Source organism: Mirounga angustirostris, unplaced genomic scaffold (genome assembly GCF_029215605.1).
Source record: "Mirounga angustirostris isolate CCGP_5_RB_7025 unplaced genomic scaffold, mMirAng1.0.hap1 SCAF_6, whole genome shotgun sequence".
In the NCBI taxonomy this organism is placed as follows: domain Eukaryota; kingdom Metazoa; phylum Chordata; class Mammalia; order Carnivora; family Phocidae; genus Mirounga; species Mirounga angustirostris.
The window spans coordinates 114486227-114512818 of NW_026991714.1; the positions used below are offsets into that span (position 1 = coordinate 114486227).

Below are 26592 nucleotides of genomic sequence, written 5' to 3' on the forward strand. Positions count from 1 at the left end.
GACCAGGGGCATGGTTAGAAAACCAGACCGGGGGCTGCCTGGGTGGCTTGGTTGGTTGAGCGTCGGACTCTTGATTTGGGCTCAGGTCATGATCTTAGGGGTTTGGGATCGAGCCCTGTCTTTGGGTGCCCTTCCACAGACCTTAATCAGTAAATTTCCTCTCCCTGATTCCCCACCCCTGAATTGAAATCAGGGAACTAGGAAGTGATATAAAGTTTCAACTTTTGGTTTCTATACCCTTTGACAGCTTTGTGAGATCCACCTTACACATTAGCCAAAGGCCCAACTCTAACACAGTCTAGTGTATGTGTGTGTCTAGGGAGAATGACAAGGGAAGAGGTACTCTGGACAGAGTGTGACCTTTTCTTGACTATCCCTCAGGGCTTCAGCAGAGACTGGATTTAAGGGGCCTATAGCCTCCCCTCCTTTTCTTCCCCCATCCCAGCCTCAGAGAGAGCCAAGAACCAGATGTCCCCAAGACAACTCCCCTGGGACAAAAGTCAAAAAGCGTGAATTCCTTAGCTCTTCCTCATTTTCTAAGTTAGCCCCCAATAGGTTAACAAGAGAGCATAAGAGGTTAACAAAGAACAATAAATACCATGAGAAGGAAGGAGGCCCAGAGCCACATCTGGACACAAAAAGCATTCTGAATTTGCAGAATATCAGAGATGATGACATTCAATCACAAGCAGTGAAATGCTCTCTGAAGTCACACAGATGAACATATACATATATAAACATGCAGGATATCCTTTGCAGATATAGATAATTGGAAGTTGACCCTGGTAGGCTGATGCTAACTTAGAAGCACTCCTTGTTGAATGAAAGAAAGGCTGTTAATAGCATCACAGAAATGGACATGAAATTCACAGGAGTTCTGTCCTGAAGTTCTGCAGGCCTGGCTCCTGGCCTTCTTTTCTTGCTTCCTGCTGGTTGTCGCATGGGCCTGGGCTAACTCTTCCATACCCAAGACTTCAAGTTATCACTCTGTCAATGACTCATCTCTTTTTTTCCCCCTGGGTTTATTGAGAAATAATTGGTATACTTCACTGTATAAATTTCAGGCATACAGTATACGGTTTGATTTACATATGTTGTGAAATGATTACCACAATAGTTTCAGTGTACATCCATTTTCTCATATAGATACAATAAAAAGAAAAGAAGGAAAACATTTTTTTCCTTGTGATGAGAACTCTTCGGATTTACTCTCTCAACAGCTTTCCCATATATCCTACATCAATGTTAGCTCTAGACATCATGTTGTACATGACATCCCTAGTACTTGTTTATCTTACAACTGGAAATTTATACCTTTTGACCTTCACCAATCCCCCCTTCCCCAACTCTCTGCCAACCACAAATCTGATCTCTTTTTCTATGAGTTTGGTTTTGCTGTTGTTGCTATTTTTAGATTCCACATATAAGTGAGATCATCACATAGTATTTGTCTTTCTCTGTCTCACTGATTTCACTTAACATTGGCCTTCGAGGTCCATCCGTGTTGTTGCAAATAACAGGATTCCTCCTTTTTCATGACTGAATAATATTCCATTGTACATATTTATGCCACAACTTCCTTATCCATTCATCTATCGATGGACACTTAGGTTGTTTCCATGTCTTGGCTATTGTAAATAATGAACATGGGAGTCCAGATATCTTTTCAAGTTAGTATTTTCATTCTCTTTGGATGTACTTCCAGAAGTAGAATGACTGGATCATATAGTGGGTCTATTTTTAATTTGGGGGGGTGGATCCTCCATACTGCTTTTCATAGTGGCTGTACCAATTCACAATCCCACTGACAGTGCACAATGACTCCCTTTTCTCTACATTCTTGCAGGCATTTGTTCCCTTTTGTCTTTGGGATGATGGCCATTCTAACAGGTGTGAGGTAATATCATGGTTTAAATTTGCATTTCCCAAATGACTAGTGATGTTGAGCATCTTTTCATGTACCTATTGGACTTTCATATACCTTCTTTGGAGAAATGTCTGTTGAGATCCTTTGTCCATTTTTTAATTGGGTTATTTGGGTTTTTTTTTTTTTTAAAGATTTTATTTATTTATTTAACAGAGAGAGAGACAGCGAGAGAGGGAACACAAGCAAGGGAAGTGTGAGAGGGGAAGCAGTCTTCCCGCTGAGCAGGGACCTGATGTGGGGCTCAATCCCAGGACCCTGGGATCATGACCTGAGCCAAAGGCAGACGCTTAACGACCTAGCCACCCAGGTGCCCCTTGGTTTTTTGTTATTGAGTTATCTGAGTTCTTTTTAAATATTTTAGATATTAACCCCTTATATGGTTTGGAAGTATTTTTTTCCCATTCCATTTATATGGAATTACAAAAGACCCTGAACAGCCAAAGAAATCCCGAGAAAGAAGAACAAAGCAGAAGGCATCACACTACCTTGTTTCAAGCTATACTATAAAGCTATAGTCATCAAAACAGTATGGTACTGGCATAAAAATGGACAAATCAGCCAATGGAACAGAATTGAGAGCCCAGAAATAAACCCAGATGTATACACTCGGGTAATATTTGACAAGGGAACCAAGAATATTCAATGGATAAAAGATAGGCTTTTCAATAAAAGATGCTGGGATAATTGTATATTCACATGTAGAAGAAAAAAACTGGGCCTGTACCTTACATCACTCACAAAAATTAACTCAAAATGAATTGAAGACTTAAATGAAAGACCTGAAACCCATGAAACACTTAGGAGAAAACATAGGAATAAAGCTCCTTGACACAGGTCTTAGTAATAATTTTTTTGGTGACACTTAAAAGTACAAGCAACAAAATCAAAAATAAACAAATGGGACTACATCAAACTAAAAAGCTTCTGCACAGCAAAAGAAACAATCAACAATGGGGAGAGAATGTATGAATGATTGCTCACATATATATTTCATTTCAGAATCACTGGGAACAGGCCAGCCCAACAGGACATGGGAAGATAGTGACTTGAATTCACTCATTTATTCAACAAATATTTATGTATTCATTATTAAAGTAATGTACTTTTTTCTGATTATGAACATAACTGTTTCATTTGGGAACCATGGAAAAAAAATTCTCAAGTATAAAAGAAAACCAATTCACCTTTCATTCCAGAGGGCAATGATGAACTATTGTTAAAATAATTTGGCAAATTTCTTTTCAGGTTTTTTCCATGTATACATAACATATAGGTAGGATCATTATATACAGATCTGCTTCTTTCTCTTAATGATATATTGTCAGCATTTTCCTGCATTGTTAAGAATTCCTTGAACACATGGCATTTAAATTGCTAAGATATGTTCTATTGCATGGATGTATGTAATTTAGAAATCCATTGTTGGGTATGTAAGGGCTTGCCAATTTGTCACTGTTATAACTAACAAACACACTCTTTGTGGGGCTCAGAGATAAATAAGGTAATACATTGAATCTGGCACAGTGGATTTGGGGAAAACAGGAGGCAGCCTTTTCCAGGTGGCTGAAAAGAACAATTACTGTAGGTTGCTGGGCTCTGGACAGGTGTCCTCAGAATGTAATGTGTTGTCGGTCAAGGTAAGGAGCATTTTGTCTGTCGGGTGTGTGCTCAGACCGGCGTGGCTGCTCCCTCACTTTCAAACGCTGAGGCGAGGAGCCCCTGACGCTTTGGCTCCCACTAGTGGAACGCCCCTGGCCAGAAGCTGGGAGTTCTGGCCACACGCCGCCACGTGCCAGGAGCAGGGCCCCGCCCCACCGGCTCCCCGACACGCCCCTCACACTTGGCTCTCAGAAGCCCTCCCCGCAGCTCCGCCTCCAGGAGACCTCCGCAAGTCCTCCCTGCCCCTAGAGGAGCCCCGCCCCCGGACTGCCGGCCCCGCCCCCGCAATCCGGGCCCCGGGGCTGCTCCGCCCCGCGGACCGTTTCCGAGGCGCGGGGGCGGGGCCCTGCGCGATGACGTGGGCGGGCGTGCGCGGTGACGGCCCGCGTCCCTGTTACTCAGCGGAGCGGCCGAGGCCGGACGACGCGGCCAGGAGTGCGGAGCCGCGAGCAGCCCTGGGTAACGGCCGTAGTGACCGCCCGGACGGCGCCTGTCCCGCCGGCGGGCTTTCCTGTCGCCGTTCGCTGCGTTGCGGGGTGAGTGCGGCGGGTGCCGCAGGGCCGCGGTGGCCGGCGGCCCCGCCGTGTTTATGTTATTGTGCCGCCGCCGCCTTCTCCTCAGCCGTGACCCCCTCCCGGGAGTGGGGGCGGGAGCGCGCGGCGGCGGGGGGCGCGCGGCGGGCGGGGGCGGCGCGGGAACAATAGCGGCCGGGGAGGCGGGGGCCGGCCAGGGGGCGTGGGGCTGCGGGACCCCGGTGCGCCCCAGCCGTCAGCCCCCGGCCCGCCCGCCCCAGCTCCACCCGTCCGTCCTCGCGCGCCCTCCTCGCGCGGGTCCCGCGTCCCCGTCGGGAGGGGAAAATGGAGCGGGGGGTGGGTGGCAAGTTCTGAAACACTTCGGCGAAGGTCCGGACGGAGGCGCCTGGGCGGCCCGCTGCGCCCTGGCTGCCTCTCCCGGCGATGGGGAGCCGAGAGCGCTCCTCCGGTCGCCGGGTCCCGACGCCTGACTGGCGCCCACAGGGTCCGTGTTTTGTTTCTCGGTGGTTTCTTTGTGCTAAGGTTCTGGGCAGATGCAGGGAGCGGCGCCGAAAAATGCTGGGGTGGCCTTCGGCTCTGAGCGGCAAGGGGGAGCCCGGGCCCTCGACTTGCGCGGAAGGTGTCCATCAAGCTGTGAGCGAGCTTCAGTGGTCAGCGGGCTTTTCTCTTGAGGGTCACTCGGTGATGACCTTTTGACTTTTTTACCCCACCCTCTCCTCTCTTTGTCTTGCACTTGTGTTCCCAATCCTTAGGTGGTGGAACCAAGTCCATTTTAGAATATTGTGATGAACACTTTTCATTTTTTAATTTCTGAGAGTTCGCATCAGATGTTTACTGTGAACTTAATAGCACGTTGACTGCATGGTATCAATGTTCAGTGGTTACTGTTTTTACCTCTGAAATTCAGTAGTCTTTTCAATAGAATTTTGGTCTGTCAGTCCATTGTGTTTTGAGATAAGCATCCGGCAAGTGTCTTTTTGGCAATTAGAACATCTGTTTATTTCATTCATTCATTCAGCAACTGTTCAGTACTGTACTCAGATGGAGAGTTTGAAGGTAAAGAGCAATATCTTGTAATGGAAGAGGATGCTTTGACGGAAATAAAGTAGATGTCCCTTTAAATGAGACAATTATGTAAGTGGTGTGTGTTAAAAAAAGGTATAGTTATACTCTGGGTCATTTTACTGTTTTGTTTTTGTTTTAGTACCATCTGGAACTTACAATGTTGTAATGGGAAGTAGAGTTAGGAGATTGGTCTAAATGTACAATGGCTTTCTTTACTTACAAATTTAACTTTTCAGTTTTAACAGCCTTACAGTCTTACAGTCATTGGTAATGTTTATCTCGGATTTCCCTGTGGGTTAACTAGGAGGTCATATGCTGTAAGTGAACATATTTAGTGCTGTGCCTGACAAAAGCAAGGAATCAAAATGAGACTTCCTTGAGGACAGGTCTGTCTTGCATCTGTCTCCAACACCTAGCCTGAAATACAGTAAGTTTTCAATAAGAAATTGATGAAAAACTCTTTACAATGAATAATATTTAAAATCCAGTCTTTACGGTTATCTGTAAAGTTTTGTAAGCCTCTTGTAAGCTGTCACTTTCAGATGGCTAAATGATTGGTTCATACATATTATCTGTCGCCACAGTAGGGGCTTTTGAATATTTTATTTATTTTTAAAGATTTTATTTATTTGAGAGAGAGAGCACAAGCGGCGCGGGGGTGGGGGTGGGGGGGAGAGGAAGAAGCAGGCTCTCCACTGAACAGGGAACCTGATGTGGGGCTCCTGGGATCATGACCTGAGGGTAAGGCAGACGCTTAACCAACTGAGCCACTCAGGCGCCCCTGAATATTTTAGTATCAGTTTTTTTTTTCTATCACTTCTAATTCGCTATCCTACAACAAAACCTTGTCTAAAATGTCTTTTTTAGTATGTGTATCACACACAGACATAGTGATATTACAATAGGGGTCTAAAATGATTGGTTTTTTGCAAATGTTGCTTGAAAAGTTTCTGATGATGCCTATAAGCAGAAAAGCTAGACTATAGGAAATAAGCTACATAAAAGTTTTATTAGAGATGTTTAATTTCTTTTTTTTTTTTTAGATTTTATTTATTTATTTGACAGAGAGACACAGCGAGAGAGGGAACACAAGCAGGGGGAGTGGGAGAGGGAGAAGCAGGCTTCCCGCGGAGCAGGGAGCCCAACGCGGGGCTCGATCCCAGGACCCTGGGATCATGACCTGAGCCGAAGGCAGACGCTTAACGACTGAGCCACCCAGGCGCCCCAGAGATGTTTAATTTCTAATTGCATTTTTAGAAATGTTTAATTTAAAATTCTACCTTGGTGAAGCATTTGGGCCTAACTTAATTTAAAATTCTATTGGTGAAGCGTATGGGCCTAAAACTCCAAATAATACTTATTTATCCAAGTTATATCTTTTTTCCACTCACTACTTAATACATAGCATTTGTTTTGGATATGAGAGAATTTGAGGTGAGCTTATTGCCTGATGTAGAGTACAAGTAAAAAGGAAATGATACTTTATTAAGATAAGGAATGAAAATCTTGAGATACCAAACTTTTATTGCCTAGTTACAATATGTTAAATTTCAGGAAGAGTTATTGATAGAAATCCTTTGGCAGTAGCTCACTGTCAGGCTACATGTTAAAGCAGTTTTTTTGTTTTGTTTTGTTTTCAAATTTCTTTTGTTTCTTTAATAAATAACAGCTTTATTGAGATATCATTCACATACAATAAAATTTACCCTTTTAGAGTGTGCATCAGTGGTTTTTAATATATTCACAAAGTTCTGCATTGATCGCTACTATCTAATTCCAGAACATTTTCATCACCCCAAGAAAAACTCTGTACCCATTAGCAGTTATTCCCTATGTTTAAAGGAAGAGATAGCACTGGTTCTTTTGGTGAGTATATTCCATTAATTAGTTTGAAATGGGTTGTCTTTGTGTCCTGGCGGAGTAGGAAACTATGTCCTTATACTCCTTTAGATCCTGGGAGAAAGGCCACTTGGAAAGGAAATTAGTTTAAGAATAAATTCTACCCAAATTAATGAGGTTAGAATCTTAGATTAGTGCCTAAAGTTATGGAAATGACCTTGTAAAGATACTCAGTGCCCAGTGAAACAACTTGAAATAATTTAAGTGACCAGTCACAAACAATCCTAGCGACAGTCTAAGTGGTTGAATAGAAGTCTGATTCATGTTAGTCTGTTTTGTCTATCAATTGAGTTTGGACACATTCGAATCATCTAGATAGTTCAGATGTTGTGTTGCACAAGTAGAAGTATAAAATAATGTCTGACATAAGATGCCAGCTCTCTAGAGGTCTCTGGTCAAGTCAGTGGTATGGGTAGTAGCCTTTCTGATTCATGTGCAAGGAAGTCATTATAGCCACATAGTTCTAGATATGAATCATTTGCCTGTTTCAGAGCTGTGATGCTTATTGTCTTAGTCATGAGCTCTTTACATGAACATTTAGAAAATTAGCTTTCTTACTCTAATGCAGATTAACTTGAACTTTGATTTCAGAAATGAGTTTTGAGTCAACAGACTTTACTACCTAAAAGGAGACAGGAGTCTTGAAATAAGAGCTGTCCTAACATTCAGGGCGATAGGTGAAACTAGACCTGTAGGGAATCAGACCTAGGTTCACTTCTCAGTTCTGTCTTCTAGACTTTGTCATCAACAAGTTCCTGAGCCGTAGAAAAGTTGTGTAACCTTTTTGGATTTAGAACTGTAAACTGAGGCTGTTGGAATTCTTTTTTTATAGAAATGTTGTTCCTCAGATAGGTTTTTCTTCAGAAAACATACTGGGACAAAAAGAGTCTTTGGGTCATAATCAGAATCCTGTGTCAAGAACAGCAATGAAACAGACTTTTGTAATTTTCAGAAGCAGAAAAATTTAAGTCAAATATTTTCTGTAATCCATTCTTATAAAACATAAAAATTTCACTGTAAGCTTGAGTTTTTTGAATGATAGATTTTATTCATTCCACAGCATCATGCTTACTAATGAGACTCCTTACTCTCAGAGCGTTAGTGGAAGATGTGCAAATGAATAGTTGCCTTAAGAAGCTTATGATCAGGGGTGGGAATAAAGGCATATCCAAACAGTGAATTTATATTCTTTTATAAGATTTATGAGAGGGCTTCCCCCAAACAAACAAAAGCCTGCCCCAAATATCTGGGCAGGCTAAATTTCATTGAAATCCGTTTTTTAAATTACATGTGAGTATGTATTGAATAAGATCTTTTAGAAAACTTATTAGCTGGCATTCTTTTTCAGGGTGGTGGGTTTTATCAGAAATATAGCTAATAAAGTACAAATATATGTCTGTGTCCTGTTATCCTTTGGTAGTATGTCAGGTTTGGTTAAAATCTGCCAGTTTTTTAGGAAGTTAAGGAGCCCAAACTTAATAGTCATTGTTAACATGAGTTTTAAGGTAGCTCTGAGTTCAAATTCATGATCCAAATCTAACTCACTATATGGCCAGGTTAGTTCAGATTATATAACATCTTTGGGCCTGTTTTATTATTTGTCAAGTGAGAATAATAACAGCACATAATCTCATAGGGCTGTAAGGTTTAAGTAAGGCATTGCATGTAAAGTGCTTGGCTCTAATACAGTACGAAGAACACTAGATGTAAGTATTCAGGAAATTTTAGCTATTATTATCACTTACTATTTTTAACTTGGAACAAATGCAAAATGCCAAGTAAATTAAAAACTAATTTCATGTATACATCTGAATTCTCCAGAAAATTTCTGCCAGTTGTTTCCCCTCTGCATCTTTGGGGGTTTATTTAAAATTGGGTTGTCTCATCTAATCTGAATTGACTGAAATGATTTAACATTTGGACCAGTTATCCTCTCTGCTTTTAAATTTGGAAACATTCCAAAAGCAGATATTAAAGGAAAATCATTTGCCACATTCTCTGACACCAAGTTATTTTGCTGTGTTTACTTTTCCCACTGCAGAGAGTTGTCTAAGCTTTCCTAGGTTGATTTTGACAGATTTCTAAAAAGAATGGTAATCTAGGAGCTCCTGTTTCTGTATTTGAAGAAAATGGAATACTGTTGCATCTTTAGGCTTACTGGAATTTTTGACTCTGTGAAGATTGCAAATTTGTCAGAGACTGGGTAACCACAACAGTTCATTAAGCATTTTCTAGAGGTCTCCAGAAAAACGAGGGAAGTTATTTATCAGTAACATCTGGAAATATTTTTCCTGTGTTTTTCTAAGTTTTCTGTGTAGTGTTTCTGTGGTTATATTGGTACATCAGTCCTTCTTGAGGACAGCAACTATGAAATGATACTGGTTTTGCATAGGCAGTATTCACTGAGAAGCCATCTATACCAGTCCAGGTATTAAGTGATGTGGGGGCACCAGGAAGTAGAAATTAGTCTCTACTTTCCGTGAGTATAACCCAATGGGAAATAAGGACAAACATCAGTGCATTTATGTCCTAATGCAAGGAACCAGATATTGGTAGGCATTTCATTGGGAATTTCTTTAACCTTGAAGCCTGAGTGCTAGATGTTGGGGCATTTGGGGACTTCCAAGCCATACATCTCTCACTTTGCCTTTTAAAATATACTCACTAGATAAACCACAAAAAGCAAGATGTCTTCTTTCCTAATTTCTTATTAAAGTTGAGAGTGTGATACAGATAAGTCAAAATCTAAATCATAAGAAAAGATAAATCTTAAAACCTCAAAACCGTTTTGGAACATAAGGTATTAAAAGAAGTATATGAAAAGCAGAAAAGATGCTACTCAAATACTAATCAGAGTCCTCAAACTCTTCTGTTTTGAAGCTCTGAAGACTTACAGCTAGATTTATGCTAGGAGCTTTTCTTAAGTTTTTCTAATATTGAGAAGTATGGGCTTCCCTACTTCCTGTTGCTGAGGGGCCCAAGGCCCACCATATTTTTGGGGTCACTAGAAAAGAAAAACCTTCTTTGCTTGGCATGAGGCATCAAAACATCAGCTAAAAGCTGTTAATAGGGATGGATACTCACCCTTCCCTTCCCTGACTTGCTCCTTAGAGGGTGACTGTCTGACTCTCAGCTGCCATATGGGTCAACCAAAAGTGAAATAAAGGAAAGCCATCATTATATAGATTTCTTTGTGACTTGAGAAAGGGTTACTTTTTAGTCAAAACAAGCAAAAACCAAAGTATATAGCTGAGAATTGAAAAGTTTTAGTAATTTTATTTACATTTTAAATAACATACTCACTTTGATTCAGAATTTCAAAGATTTAAAAAGATGTACAGTATAGTCTCCTTCCCATTCTGTGCAGCCATTCAGTTCCTCCACATGGAAACACTGTTAAGTTTCCTGTGAATCCCTTCAAAGATAGTTTATGTATGTGCAAGTAAGTAGAGATACATAATTCCTTGTCCAAAACCCTTGATCCAGATGTATTTCAGAATTAAGGCATTTTGTTTTGTTTTTTGAGGGGGAGGGGTGCTGTGGGAAGGTAATATAGTGCATCTGCTGTATTATTCAAAATCCCTAGTTGGAGGGGAATTTGTAGCATCTTGTAATTAAATACATTAATATATCTGCATCAGAAGCATAAATAGTACAATAACGATAAAGATTATAAAGTCTTATGGAAATTATTGTCAGATTTTGACACCAAATAGGTTTGTACTAAACTTATAAAAACATACTTTTTTTGAGCTTTACAGATTTTAGAATTGCCAGTGATGGATTGTACGTCTTACATATATAATGTATTTTCTCTGCTTTCACCTCCTTTTTCATTTAAGTTGTTGCATACTATGCACAGTATCCTTTACCTTTTATTTTTAACTTAACAATATAGCTTAGGATGGTTTTCTATTAGTCATACCAGGACATAAATACCATGCTTATTCTTTTTTTTTTTTTTTTTTTAACACCTTCACAGTGTATCATTTGTCTTAATCAGCTTGGGCTGCTATAGCAAAATACCATAAACTGGGTGGTTTAAACAATAGACATTCCAGTTCTAGAGGCTGGGAAGTGCAAATCAAGGTGCTCAGAGATTTGGTTCCTGTGAGGACTCATCCTGGCTTGCAAATGTCAACTCAATGTGTCCTCACATGGAGAGAGGGAGTGTCTGCTCTCTCTTTCTCTTTTTATGACATTAATCCCATCATGGGGGGGCCCATCTTCATGAGTTCTTGTAGTTCTAATTACCTCCCGAAGTCCCAAAGGGGACACAAAAATTCAGTCTATAACACCATTATACATGTATAACATAGATTTAAGTAGCCCCCTTTTTGATGTACATTTAGGTGATTTTCAGTCTTCTGCTATCAAAAGCTGTGGTACAATGGATTCCTTATATATACATTTTTTTTTTTAACAGTTTGTATAGAACACATCCAGAAGTGGACTTGCTAGATTGGAATGTATGTACTTTCTAAATTTGATAGATACTGCCAAAATATTTGTGGAAATAGTTCCAACTTACATTCCATCAGCCCTGCTATTATGAATAACATTAAACATCTTTTTGTCTTTTAAGGGCTATTTGTATTTTCTTTATTGTGAACTGTCCCTATCCTTGCCTATTTTTATGTCACTTTGTTACTTCTTAGATTTGTAGAATTTATTTTTATATTAGGGAAAATAGCTCTGTGCTATTTTTTTGGAAGTATTTTTCCTAATTTGCTCTTTACTTTTTAGGTTGTTTATGGTGGTTTTATCATGCTGAATTTTTTCCCCCAGTAGTTAAAATGCTTACCAATCTTAGTACTGACTTCTGAATTGTATGTCATCATTAGAAAGTCTTTCCCTGACTCAAGATTATACAAGAATTCTCAAGTGTTATTTTTCTAGTACTTTTATGGTTTTTTTTGTTGTTGTTCATCTCTATCTTTTTGTATTTTTTAATTTTTTTTACTTATTTGGAATTTATTCTGGGATAAGGTATGATGTATAGGTTCAACCTTATTTTTGTCACTGTATGACCATTCACTTGTCCCAACATCATTTATTAAATAATCCATTTTTGTCTTACAGATTTGAAATGCTGCCTTTATAATTTACTGATTTCCATGTGTATTTGGGGCCATTTCTGGTCCACTGATCTGTCTGCCCATTTGGGAACCAAACTGTCGTGTTTTAATTATTGCATTTTATATTGTGTTTTCTGTTAGGACTAATTCCCTTTCATTTCTTTTCCAGAATCTCTTCTGGCTTTCATCTTGTTTATTTTATTTTTTATTTTTATTTTTTAAAGAATTTATTTGAGAGAGAGCGTGCATGCTCAAGCATAAGCAGGGAGGAGGGGCAGAGGGACAGGGAGAAACAGACTCCCCACTAAGCAGGTAGCCTGACATGGGACTTGATCATAGGACCCTGAGATCATGAGTTGAGCCGAAGGCAGATGCTTAACCAACTGAGCCACCCAGGCACGCTGCATCTTGTTTATTTTATATAAATTTTACAATCAATCCATTTAGTCTAGTTGCCATTTCTGTTGGGATGACTTTATTACTTATTTTATGGAGGTAAAGGTTGCATACAGTAAGATGCACAAACCTTAAATTTACAGCCTAATGAATTTTGCCTATATATTGTGCAATAGCCAGATCAAGATACAGAACATACCATCACCCAGAACATTTTCTCATGCCCTTTTCAAGTTAATATGCCCTTCTTTCCACCACCCCTCCCACCTTGATTAACTTACATCACATAGATTCAGTTTGTGTTTAAGATTTTCTTTGTATTTATTGGCAGCTTTTTGGTGTTCTTTCTATCCAAGAATATGGGAAAACTTAATCTTTTCATTTCTTCAAGTCCCTTTTTGGGTTCCTATAGCATTTTTAGGTTTTGTATTATTTCTTCTTTCTTTTGTTGTTTCTTTTGCTGGCATTTTTTTTTCCATTTTATCTTCTACCTAGTTGTATATAAGAAAGCTGTTTATTTTGCTTATTGATTAATACTTGTATATTAAATAAACTCCCTTTTAGAAATTGTTACTGTTTGTAATACTGTAGTTGAATTTTTCTTTCTTTTTTTTTTTTTAAGATTTTATTTATGTGAGAGAGACAGAGATGGTGAGAGAGAGCACAGGTGGAGAGGAGAGGGAGAAGCAGGCTCCCCGCTGAGCAGGAAGCCTGACATGGGGCTCCATCCCAGGACCCTGGGATCATGACCTGAGCTAAAGGCAGATGCTGAACGAACTGAGCCACCCAGGCACCCCGAATTTTTAATTTTCAAGTATAAATCATATATCCTTTTTTTACTTCCTCCGATTTTTACCTCCCTTCTCCTAACTTTTACACCCCTAGTTTTTCTTTTATTGCATTGGTAGCAGCGGTTTTTAAAACATAGTTTTCCTCCACAATGTATGAAACAAGGATCAAAATATCTGTATACTTGCTGAATATTTAAAGGATATGAATAGTAATTGAAATTGAGGGATTATGAGAGTAATTAGAGCAATGTGAAGTTTTTCAACATTAAATAAACTTGACTTGTGGTTTTAAAAATGTCTAATAGACAAGTTAGTGATCATTTGACAGTGAATGCAGAGTTAGTAACTTTTTTGTTTCTTATTTGATAATACAAATAGATTGTTTTCTGTGTGCTTAGCACCCAGAGGCAATTTCCAGAAATGTAACTTAGTCTGCTGTCTGGAAGCATATAATCAAGGTAGAGAGGTAAGCTATGTAGAAGTGAGCAGCAAATGAATGTGGACAAGAAGGACTTAGGCTTAGAAAAATGATATTGGCAAAAATCTGCAAGTCTAGAAAGCATGGAGGTGGGGGAGGGAGTGGAGGGAGTGAGTTTGATTTGACTGTTAGGTTTGGGGTAGCTATGTTGTGGGTGAAGATACTTGGCTGAAATTCAGTAGAGATCTAATTGTTTAATGGATATTTCATAGTTTATTTTGTATCTTACCACTTCCCCCCACAAAAATCTGAGGTGGTTTACTCCTCCAGGACTCACACACTGTTGAATAAGCTAGAAATAAAAAATCAAAACCAAGGGAAAACAAGAATCCAGAATATTCTAATAATATAATAGCTGATAGTTATTTGGTTCTTATCATTTATCATGCACTGTTCTAAGGCTTTACCTATGTTAAAGTATTTAAACATTACACAATAGTTCTATGAGGTAGTCTCTGTTTACTGTTATTCCTGTTTTATGGATGAGGAAGCAGGCACAGAGATTACGTGGGAAATTGTTTGTGATGTTGATGAGTTTTATTAAAATAAAGAGAAAGAAAGCAAATTGAAGTCAGTTAAAAGACACTGAATGAAGATTTTTTTAAGAGTGAATGAGAAATGAGCAAATGCAGATACAGTATATGTAGACAACTTTTTAAAGACTAGCCATGAGGTGAAACAGAGAAGTGAGTGGGTAAAGGAAAATGTAGGGTTTAGCGATGAAAAAGAGAATACGCAGAGGAGGGAATGGAGAGCATGGGTAGAGAGATTGGCCTTTGTTAGAGGTTGTCTATCAAACAGGAGGGAATGCAGAAAAATCGTGTGCTCTTCCTTGCAAGGAAGTTTGGTGGTTGGAAGATGAAGGCTTATCTTTCTGGCATTCATTTTTTTTGTCCTAGTTTCTCTTTTCTCAGTGAAGTAGGAGATTGGTATGGGCATGGGCGGTGGGCGGGTGGGAGGGTGGGGGTGGGGGGAGTGTGGGAAGTTTTAAGCAGTTTGCCAAAAGTATTGATTGATTATTCTTTTAAGGTTTGAAATCTTGAATTTAAAGTGATATTAGCCTGGGTTTTGTGATCCCACCCCCCCCAAGCATTTTTTAACTGGTTAGCTACAAACACAGGCAGATCAGTTTCTGGGGTGAGGTTTTGCTAGGTGTATCAGAGTTCTCAGAGAGCAGCATCAGTAACAGATATGGATGTATGTATATACAAGGAGAGTTCAGGGAATTTGCTTATACAGTTATGGGGGCTGGCAAGTTGGGAATCTGTAGGGCAGGCCATCAGGAAGCTTTTGGGCAGGAGCTGATGCTGCAGACTTGAAGCAGAATTTCCTCTTCCTCAGGGAAACCTCAGTTTTGCTCTTAAGACATTTCAACTGATCGGATGAGAAGCACCCACATTATTGAGGATTGTCTCCTTAAAGTCAACTGACTGGATGTTAGCAACATCTGCAAAATATCTTCACAGCAATACTTAGATTTGTGTTTGACTGAATAACAGGACCATCACCCCTCCAAAGTGACACGTAAAACTAGGTCAATATAAAATAAGGAAAAGGGAAGGGACAAGGGAAATAAGGGCTTTTTTTAAAGGGAGTACTTACAGGAGTGGTGATGAATCATAAAATCTTAACTGGATAAGCACGAGTTGAAGTCAGGATGGGTAGTAAGGAAGTGGTAGTATCAATGTGTTGGAAATTTCAATTAGGATTGTTGGAGGTTAGTGGGATGGGATAAAGTAATGATCTAGAAGGACTGAGTGTTTTGGTCAGGGTGGGATGCTCGAAATAGAGATTTAGCAGGTATGGTAGTTTCTAGCAATGATAATACCCACGATGGGCTTTGGGAGTGGGCTGCTAAGGTGGGATTGAATGAAAAGTCTGTGGAAATGAGGCCAGTGAATAAAAGAGGCTGAGCTATTAAAGAGGTCAGTCAGTCTCCATAAATGGTGAAGACAAGCAAGTGGTGAGGAAGTAAGGATATTTACTGTGAGTTGCCAGCATCCTCAATCAGTGGGGAAGAATTGGAAGGAGGGTAGATGATAATAAGGAATGGTAAAGGTAGTATAATCAGCTGAATTTGGCTGTCAGAAATTAGGAATTTCAGAAGGCCCCAGTGAGGCTTAGGAGGATTGAAAGATTGGGTAAAATGGAGGATGTACTCAATACTGTGGCTTTAAGAACTTGGGGAAGATGACCAGGAAGAGTTGGACTTTTTCTGGGATCTGAGGTGTGATGGGATTAGTCCTGATTATACAGTGGGCATCAGTTCTGGCAGTGTTTTTCAAATTGCCAGTTATGAATTTAGGAGATTACAACTAATGTATTTTTAAATGAAATGTAATAGAAAATATCACAGTGTAATATCACAAGTATATATCACAGTAAAATATCAAAAGTAATAAGGGGCTAGGAATTTTTTAACAACTTTGTTGAGATTTAATTCACATACCATTACAGTTCACCTCTTTGAAGTATACAAGTTATTTTTTTGTGTGTACTCATGGAGTAGTGATACCATCACCACAGCCTAATTTTAGAACATATTTGTCACTCCAAAAACTCCATACCTATTAGCGGTCACTCCCCCATTCCTGTGCAACCCCCCACTTTTACTCTAGCCCCAAGCAACCACTTATCTTTTACTTTTTGTCTCTGTAGGTTTGTTTATTTTTGGCATTTTATGTAAATATAATCATGTAGTATATAGTCTTTTGTGACTGGTTTATTTTACTTATTAGCATAATGTTTTCAAGGTTCATTCATCTTGTAGCATGTATCGGTACTTCATTCCTTTTTATAGCCTAGTAATATTCCATTCTGCAGGTAGTACCACATTTTATCCACTCTTCAGTTCGTGGGCATTTGGCTGGCTGTAAGTCATGCTGTCATGAACATTCATGTACAAGTTTCTGTGTGACAGGTTTTCATTTCCTTTGGGTATATAACCACATTGGATTGGAATTGCTGGTTGTATGGATAATTCCATATTTAACATTTTGAGGAACTGCATACTGGCTTTTCAAAGTGGCTGCACCATTTTACATTACCACCAGCAGGGTACAAAGGTTCCAGTTTCTCTGTGTCCTGTCAATGCCTGTGACTGTTTGTCTTTTGATATAGCCTTCCTAATGGGTGGGAAGTGGTATTTCATTGTGGTTTCGATTTGCACTTCTCTGATAGCTAATGATGTTGATCGTCTTTACATGTGCTTATTGGCCATTTGTATATCTTGGGAGAAGTGTTTATTCAGATTCTTTGCCTGTTTTTAAATTGGGTTACCTTTTTATTATTGTGTTCTTTATGTAGTGTAGATCCAAGTCCCTCATCAGACATGTGATTTGCAGATATTTTCTCCTGTTTTTGGAGTTTTCAGTTTCTTGGTAGTGTTGTATCCAGCACAAAAGATTTTAATTTTAACGAAATCCAGTTTCTGTTTCTTTTGTTGTTGCTTGTGCTTTTGGTATTTTATGTAAGAAACCATCACCTAACTCAAGGTTATGAAGATCACACATGTTTTCTTCTAAAAGTTTTATAGTTTGAGCTCTTACATTTAGTTCTGTGACCCATTTTGAGTTAATTTTTTTGTGTATGGTGTGCAGAAGGGATCTGACTCCATTCTTTTGCATATGGACATGCAATTGTCCTAGCACTATTTGTTGCAGATACTGTGCTTTCTTATTAGACTGTCTTGTCATCCTTGTTTTTTAAAAAAAAAAATGTTTTTTTCCTGGGCTGTCAATTTCCATTAATCTATATGTCTGTTGTTATATCAGCCACCCTGTCTTGATTATTTTAGCTAAGAATGGTTTTTTGAAATTTGTGTTTCAGTTGAGTGTGCTTATATATAGATACACCCAGAGGTTGTCTGTAATAGGTTAAGATGTAAAATGCTTTGAAATCTCTGATTTGAGCTATGGTGGTTCTGTGTAACAGTTCATGCTCTTATAGCAAATTAATGGGCTATAATCCCTCTCAGGGAATGTAGCAATAAGGCAGGTTAAAGGGCCTGTCTCTGGGTATAGAATTCCTTTTATTGAATGACACATTTTTCCTTCCTTTAGTAGATGTTCTTTTTGGGTGTGTGTGGACCAAAGGGGAGAAAGGAATAAGGTTTAGAACAGCTGTGGGAATTTTTAATCAGAGATGAATCTAAGGAATAGGAAATGAGGTGTGATTTGAAATTTCAAAGTTAGGGTTTTGTCCTGGGCCGGTTTTTCATGACTCTGTTTTTAGTTTTTGTCTTTTTAAAGATTTTATTTATTTGAGAGAGAGAAAGAGAGTGAGCACGAGCCAGGTGGTGGGGGGCAGGGGGATGGTGCAGATGCAGAGGGAGAGGGGAAGCCGATTTCCTGCTGAGCAGGGTGCCCAACACTTTGAAATCTTTGAAAATGTTAAGCATGTCTGTATTGGGTAACTTCATTATATTGATCCTTTGTAGGTATTTTCCTATAGGCTTTTGTGTCACTCAGTTTTTCATCGTGTTGTCTTTGTCTTTTATACTTGGATATTTCTTATTAAGACATTACATATGCAAAAATCTAGGGATAATTTGAGTTTTAGGGATGATGTTATCTCTTTCCATAAAGGACTTTTGTTTGCTTTCACTAGGAGGCTAGCTAGTGGAACTAGCCATCCTGAATCATTTTAATCCAGTCAGAAACCAAAATGTTTCACAGCTGGGCTCCAGACTCTGCAAAGGCTGGTCTATTTTATGTTTTCTTTACTCCTAAGATAGGATTCTTTGGGATCCTAACATAAAACAGGGTTGTTATAAGCCCCTCTCTCTGCCCCCATTTCTCTACTCCCATACTGCATTGGGCCCTTACCTCCAGTATTTAACTCATTCAGCCTTGTAGATCTGTGAAAAGTTCAGCTAAGCTTCTCAGTTACCTGTATGGAATTGACAGATGCAACCTGGGAAAAATGACCCTAGATGCCTGGCCCACCTCTGAGAATTTCCTTACTGTCTCAGTCTTAGCCTCCTTACCTTTTTTACTGCCTTGTTAGCATTCTGATGCCTTCAAAGAGGTGTGGGATTTTTGTTTTTCTGATTTTGCCTGGGGGAAGGGGGTGTACAGTTTTTCTTGTTCTCAGTAAGAGATTGGTCTGAATTACCTAGTTCACCAAAGTAATTTGTTAGCTTGATGAAGGCCTATCTCATAAGATTTCCAGTATATGTAGTTTGTTTTTCTCAAGGTGAGATTTTGGGTACCAGTGTTATTATATATACATTATGTAGCCATATTATGTATGTTATAGCAGTTATTAGAGAAGGAAAACAGACTTAGGAGTAGAAAAGGGAGGAAACAAATGGCAGAGAGAATGATATTTTTGCAAAGTTTGGAAGAGATAAAGCTAGGGTAACATTTTCATGTCTGTTAGGAGTATCATAGGACAGTTATGTATAACAGGAGCTGACATTTATCAGCATGAGATTGTCATAGTTATGTGGCTGTAGAATCTCAGATATAGTGGAGCAGGCATAGGGAAGTATCTACTCAGTTATGTTAAGTAAAATTTTTAAATTTGTTCCACAAAGAAAAGCCCCAGGATCGTCTTCTAAGTCATTAAGGAGGGTTTGACTTTGCGGTTTATGGTTATACCTTGTAGCAGTATGAATCTACAGCACAGCACAGCCTCTAGTAAAGGTTTAAAAAGAGAACTTAATTCCGTGAAATCCATTATTAATATAAGATATATGAAATCGTATGGATTTTGATTTAATGTGCTACCTAATATATGCATATTAATTAATTTACACTTTTCATGAGTTCATTTATGTTCTTGATCCTCCAACTCATTTTCTGTATTTCTGAAATTTCTAAGTTATAAAATTTTCTGTTACTCTTCAATTATTGTAATTGAAGAGTGAAAATGATATCTCTTTTGTAGTCCCCTTTCTTCTTCTGAGAAAATGAGAGATATTGGACGTGTCCTGTCTCAGGTGATTTTATCAGCAGGGTTTTGGTTGATATTTTAAACTTTTGGAAGATGGGAAGTGTTTCTTAAACTGATTCTCTCCTTTGTGCTCCACCTTCCTAATGTTTATGCAGTGTGTGTGTTATGGGACACTGGTTTAAAATCTGAAAGTTTGTTATATTTGTCTATAGAATCTGCTATTACTCTATTTTGGAGCTTTACAGTTCATCATTTGGCCAGGCTTTTTTTCTTTTTTTCTTTTTTTTAAATTTCCCCACACCATCCCCAAACTATTTTAAGAATGTTCAGGGGCGCCTGGGTGGCTCAGTCGTTAAGCGTCTGCCTTTCGGCTCAGGTCATGGTCCCAGGTTCCTGGGATTGAGCCCCGCATCGGGCTCCCTGCTCAGCGGGAAGCCAGCTTATCCCTCTCCCACTCCCCCTGCTTGTGTTCCCTCTCTCGCTGTGTCTGTCAAATAAATAAATAAAATCTTAAAAAAAAAAAAAGAATGTTCAAACATACAAGTTGAAAGAATAGTACAGTGAGCACCCCAGATTACCATTTGGATACAGTTGTTAACATTTTGTAATATTTATTTATATTTCTCTTAGTAGAGACTTTTTGTGTATGCACTTGACCCCTACATGCTGCAGCGCATCTCCTAAAATTAATCTGCTTAATGTTATAGCAGTTATTAGAGAAGGGGAAAACAGACTTATTTTCCCCTTATTTAAAAGATGTCATTGTTTTAAAAAGAAACCTTAAGTTTTAGTCTGTATTCAGGTTTCTTCAGTTGTCCATTTGTAGATGGTTTTCTCAAACCAGGGTTCAGTCAGAGTTCATATGTAATATTTGTTGTTGCTTTAGACACTTAATGTGCCTCTCCATCTGTGGAGTATATGTTCGAAAGACCTCCAGTGGATGCCTGAAACTGCAGGTACTAAACCCTATTTTTTTCAATATATGCATACTTGTAATGAAGTTTAATTTCTAAATTAGGCACAGTAAGAGATTAATAACAATAATAAAATAAAACAGTTATAATTATATAAAAGCTATGTGAATGTAGTCTCTCTCTAAATATCTTATTGTAGTGTACTTACCCTTCTTGTGATGATGTGAGGTGATAAAATGCTTATATGATGAAATGAAGTGAGGTGAATGACGCAGGTATTGTGAATAGTGTTAGGCTAGTATTGACATAATGATGGTAGATCAGAAGGAGCTTCATCTGCTTCGTGGAAAGCAAAACCTCAGGTAAGGGGAGACTACTGTACTATAGGTGTCCTTACCTCCACTCCCCCCCCCCCCCATGATATTGCCTTCTTAAAAAGATAAGGCCAGTTGTCTTGCAGAATGTTCCACATTCTGGATTTGTATGATTGTTTCCTTGTGGTATTTAACTTGTATCTGCAGCCACTGTGTTTCCTAAAAATAGAAAGTTGGGTCTAGAGGCTGGATTATATTTAGTTTTTTTGGCTTAGATGCTCCTGTGTACATAATATTCATTCATAACTCAGGACATAAAACACCAGGTTGTCTGCCTAAATTGTAGTCATTTGATTAAGGTGATATTCATTAGATCTATCCATTACAAAGATGGATTTTTTCCCCTCCTCCTTTGTAATTAGCAACTGATCAGTGAGGAAATAGTTTGGTTTCCTGAGAATATTCTGTTACCCAGCAGCCTTTGCCTGATGTTTCTTAGCCTTTATTGATGAGCCTTGTCTAAACCAGTTATTTCACTTGGGCTCATGAAATGTTGCCTTTTCTAACCCTGCCATCCTTCTGGATCTATTAGCCAGCTATCCACATTAAAAAGACCTTTTTCTTGTCAACTAGGATTGAACTACAGTTTTTCTTGAAAAGATGAGGTAAATGCTTATTTTCCTTTGATACATCAACTTTTAACTCTGAAAATTCTTCGATCTCTCAAACTCTTAAACTTGATGTCTACTCTGAAAATCAGTTACCAGTCATCTCCAATGGAGAGTCTTTCAGTATGACAGAAATTTGTGGGTTTTTTTTTTTTTTAGTGTTTTTATAATCATTTAAGGCACTATTCCTTTTTTTAAAAAATTAGCCAACATATAGTACCTCACTAGTTTCAGATGTAGTGTTCAATAATTCATCAGTTGTGTATAACACCCAGTGCTCATCACATCACGTGCCTTCCTTAATGCCCATTACCCAATTACCCCATCCCCCCACCACCTCCCCTCCAGCAACCCTCAGTTTGTTTTCTATAATTAAGAGTCTCATAGTTTTTCTCCCTCTGTGATGACTTCCCATGCAGTTTTCCCTCCTTCCGCTATGATCCTCTATGCTGTTTCTTCTGTTCCATATATGAGTGAAACCATAGGATAATTGCCTTTCTCTGATTGACTTATTTCGCTCAGCATAATACTCTGCAGTTCCATCCATGTCAGTGTAAATGGTAAGATTTCATCCTTTCTGATGGCTGAGTTATATTCCATTGTATATGTATATATGCCCCATCTTTTTTATCCATTCATCTGTCAGTGGACATCTGGGCTCTTTCCATTGTTTGTCTATTGTGGACATTGCTGCTTTGAACATTGGGGTGCAGGTACCCCTTCAGATCACTACATTTGTATCTTTGGGGTAAATACCTCGTAGTGCAGTTGCCAGGTCGTAGGGTAGCTCTATTTTTAACTTCTTGAGGAACCTCCATACTGTTTTCCAGAGTGGCTGTACTAGCTTGCATTCCCATCAACAGTGTAAGAGGGTTCCCCTTTCTCCACATCCTCACCAACATTTGTTGTTTTCTGTCTTATTAATTTTAGCCATTCTGACTGGTGTGAGATGGTGTCTCCTTGTGGTTTTGATTTGTATTTCGCTGATGCCAAGTGATGTGAAGCATTTTTTTCATGTGTCTGTTGGTCATTTGGATATCTTCTTTGGAAAAATGTCTGTTCATGTCTTTTGCCCATTTCTTGGCTGGATTATTTGTTTTTTGGGTGTTGAGTTTGATAAGTTCTTTATAGATCTTGGATACTAGCCCTTTATCTGATATGCCATTTGCAAATATTTTCTCCCATTCTGTACGTTGCCTTTTAGTTTTGTTGACTGTTTCCTTTGCTGTGCAGAAGCTTTTTATCTTGATGAAGTCCCAATAGTCCATTTTTGCTTTTGTTTTCCTTGCCTTTGGAGACATGTCTAACAAGAAGTTGCTGCAGCTGAGGTCAGAGGTTGCTGCCTGTGTTCTCCTCTAAAACTTTCAATCTAGAGGTGACTTTAGGTCTAAAATGAGTCACTTGTAGACAGCATGTGGATGTGTCTTGCTTTTTTATCCAATCTGATACCCTGTGTCTTTTGATTGGAGCATTTAGCCCACTGTATTCAGAGTAACTATTGAAAGATGTGAATTTAGTGCCATTGTATTACCTGTAAAGTTCCTGTTTTTGTAGATTGTGTTTCTTTCTGGTCTGTGTTACCTTTGGGCTCTCTCTTCGCTTACGGGATTCCCTTTAATAATCCTCACAGGGCTCGTTTAGTCATCACAGATTCTTTTAGTTTGTTTGTCATGGACACTCTTTATCTCTCCTTCCATTCTGAATGACAGCCTTGCTGGATTAGTCTGGCTGCATGTTTTTCTCATTTAGTACCCTGAATATATCATGCCAGTCCTTTCTGGCCTGCCAGGTCTCTGGATAAGTCTGCTTGGCAGTGTAATATTCCTACCTCTGTAGGTTAAGGACCTCTTATCTCGAGCAGCTTTCAGGATTTTCTCTTTATCTCTGAAATTTGCACGCTTCACTATTATATGTCAGTGTGTTGATCTATTTTTATTGATTTTGGGGGGGTTCTCTCTGCCTCCTGGACTTGAATACCTGTTTCCTTCCCCAGATTAGGGACATTCTCAGTTATGGTTTGCTCAAATATACCTTCTGCTCGTCTCTGTTTTTTTTCTTCCTCTGGGACCCTAATAATTCTAATATTGTTTTGCTTTATGGTATCATTGATTTCTCAAAGCCTCCTCTCATGGTCCATTAGTTGTTTTTCTCTCTTTTCCTTAGCTTTTTTCCTTTCTATCATCTTGGACTCTTCTGCCTCATTTACCCTAGATGTTAGAGCATCTGGTTTAGACTGCATCTCAGCTAAAACATTTTTTATTTTGGCGTAATTAGGTTTTATTTCTGCACTAAGAGATTCTCTAGTGTCTTTTATGCTTTTTTTCAAGCCCAGTTAGTAACTTTATCATCACTATCGTGAATTCCAGCTCTGACATTTTACTTATATCCATATGGATTAGGTCTGTGGCAGACAGTATCATCTCTGGTTTTTTCCTTTGTTGTGAATTCCTCCTTCTAGTTATTTTGCCCAGAAAAGAATCGATGAATGAAAGAACAAAATCAAAAATACCAACCATTACCCAAGCAAAATACAAACTAGACAAATCAGAAGAGGTAAGAAACCAAAAAAAAGGGCGGGGGGTGGGGAGAGAATATAATCTCCCCAAGTGGACAAAACAGGGTGGTCAGCTTGGTCCTGGCTGTATTTTGGTCTGTTTGTTAGAAGACACTAAGTCCGAAAATTGTAAAAAAGCAAAACTTACATGTATGCAAAAATAAAGGTGAATACAGTGAAAAGAAGCAAAACATGAAGAATATATCTATAAAATGTAAATGTAAAAATGAAAGTTTAAAAAAAGACTTAAAAACAGGGTTGATAAACTAGTTGAAAAGGAAAAAAGAAAAGGAAAATTTGAAATCGAAAGATAAAAGAATTATGAGAAAAAAATTTCAAATTCTGTATACTGTTTTCCCCTGGCACTGGCGTTTTGCCATTCTGTGTGCTCGGTAAACTTGATATTTTCCTAATTTTCCACTGGTCTTCTTGGGGAGGGGCCTGCTGTGCTGATTCTCTGGTGTCTTTGTCTGGGCAGAGTTGCACTGCCCCTTACCTGGGGCTGGGCTCAGTGTAAGCCACTTAGGGTTGTTTTATGTGGCTTTTGCTCCCTGAAGGCTTTCCTCTGCTGTATCACTTTCCAATAGTCCGCTTATAGAGGTTCCCTCCTCCCCCCCGCCCCCGCCATTTATATTCCGATATATCCCTTCAGATTCACTTCTCTGCAACCCCTACCTTGCACAAAGTGGTCACTTTTCTATTTGTAGAATTCTAGCAATTCTTTTTTTACATCTCAGGTTGAATTCGTAGGTGTTCAGAATGATTTGATAGTTACCTAGCTAAATTCAAGGGACCAGATGAAATAAAGTCCCCGACTCTTCCGCCATCTTGCCTCCCTCCCCTTACTATTCCTTTTTTTAGTAGACTTTATTTTTTAGAAATTTTGGATTTACAGAAAAAATGAGAACATACTACAGAGATTTCTCTTATACCTTCACCCAGATTCTCTTATTATCAACAGCTCCCTGTGTCAGTATGGTACATTTATGACAGTTACAGACTAATAGCAATACATAATTTTTTAAAAGATTTTATTTATTTATTTGAGAGAGCGTGTGCATGAGCGGAGGGGAGGGGCAGAGGGAGAGGGAGAAGCAGTCTTCCCACTGAGCAGGGAGCCCGACAACTGGGCTTGGTCCCAGGACCCCGGAATCATGACCCGAGCCGAAGGTTTAATTGACCCACCCAGGTGCCCCAATATGTTATTATTAATTAAAGTATGTACATAGTTTATTCAGTTTTCCATAGTTTTTACCTAATGTCCTTTTTTTCCACGTATTCCATCCTGCTTACATTACATTTAGTTGGCCTGTCTCCTTAGAATCTTCTTGCCATTGAGTTCTCAGACATTCCTTCATTGTTTTTGATGACCTTGACAGTTTTTTTTTTTTTTAAAGATTTTATTTATTTATATGACAGAGAGACAGCGAGAACAGGAACACAAGCAGGGGGAGTGGGAGAGGGAGAAGCAGGCTTCCTGCTGAGCAGGGAGCCCGATGTGGGACTCGATCCCAGGACCCTGGGATCATGACCTGAGCTGAAGGCAGATGCTTAACGACTGAGCCACCCAGGCGCCCGACCTTGACAGTTTTGAGGAGCACTGGTCACGTATTTTGTAGAATTCCCCTTTGTTGGAATTTGATGTTTTCTGATTTTTAGACTGGGATTATGAGTTTAGGGGAGACAGATCATAGGTATAAAATGCCATTTTCTTTTTTTTTTTTAAATAAAGATTTTATTTATTTATTTAACTGACAGAGACAGACAGCTAGAGAAAGAACACAAGCAGGGGGGAGTGGGAGAGGAAGAAGCAGGCTTCCCGCCAAACAGGGAGCCCGATGTGGGCTCGATCCCAGGATCCTGGGATCATGATCAGAGCTGAAGGCAGCTGCTTAACCAGCTGAGCCACCCAGGTGCCCCTAAAGTGCCATTTTCCAACACATCATATCAAGGGTATACTATTAACATAATTTACAGCTACGGATGTTGACCTTGATCACCTGGCTGAAATAGTGTTTGTCCGATTTCTCCACTGTAAAGTGACTCCCCTTTTACTCCACATTGTACTGTTTGGAAGAAGTCACTATGTACAGCCACACTTAAAGAGTGAGGAATCATGCTCTGTCTCCTTGAGAGTACAGTACATAAATTAGTTGGAATCCTTCTGCATGAGAGATTTGACTCTTCTCCCATTTATTAATTCAGTAATTTGTATCAGTATAGATTCATGATTATTTTATACTTTGGGTTATAATCCAGTCTTACTTTATTTTCTTGCTCAAATTGTTCCAGCTTTGGCCATTGAGAGGTCTTCCGGTTGGCACCTGTGCTCCTTTGACATACTTGTGTCAAAGTGGGTTTTTTTTTCCTTGAGGTTTTCCTTACTTTCTGCCACTACAAGGTGCTTCCAGCCTATCT

General features: G+C 39.1%; 1 protein-coding gene across 6 annotated transcripts in view; it reads left to right on the top strand.

Moving 5' to 3' along the window:
• The first annotated feature begins 3962 nt into the window (after positions 1 to 3962).
• Positions 3963 to 26592, top strand: part of MAPK8 (mitogen-activated protein kinase 8) — a 112919-nt gene continuing 90289 nt past the window's right edge. For 5 of the 6 annotated variants that reach the window (XM_045878273.3, XM_045878274.3, XM_045878272.3 and 2 more), the window contains exon 1: positions 3963 to 4122. The gene's annotated coding sequence lies outside the window, so the exon portion shown is untranslated. Of the gene's footprint in view, positions 4123 to 5432; positions 5612 to 26592 lie in introns of those variants that run through there. The other variant, XM_064594937.1, reaches the window with a different exon arrangement.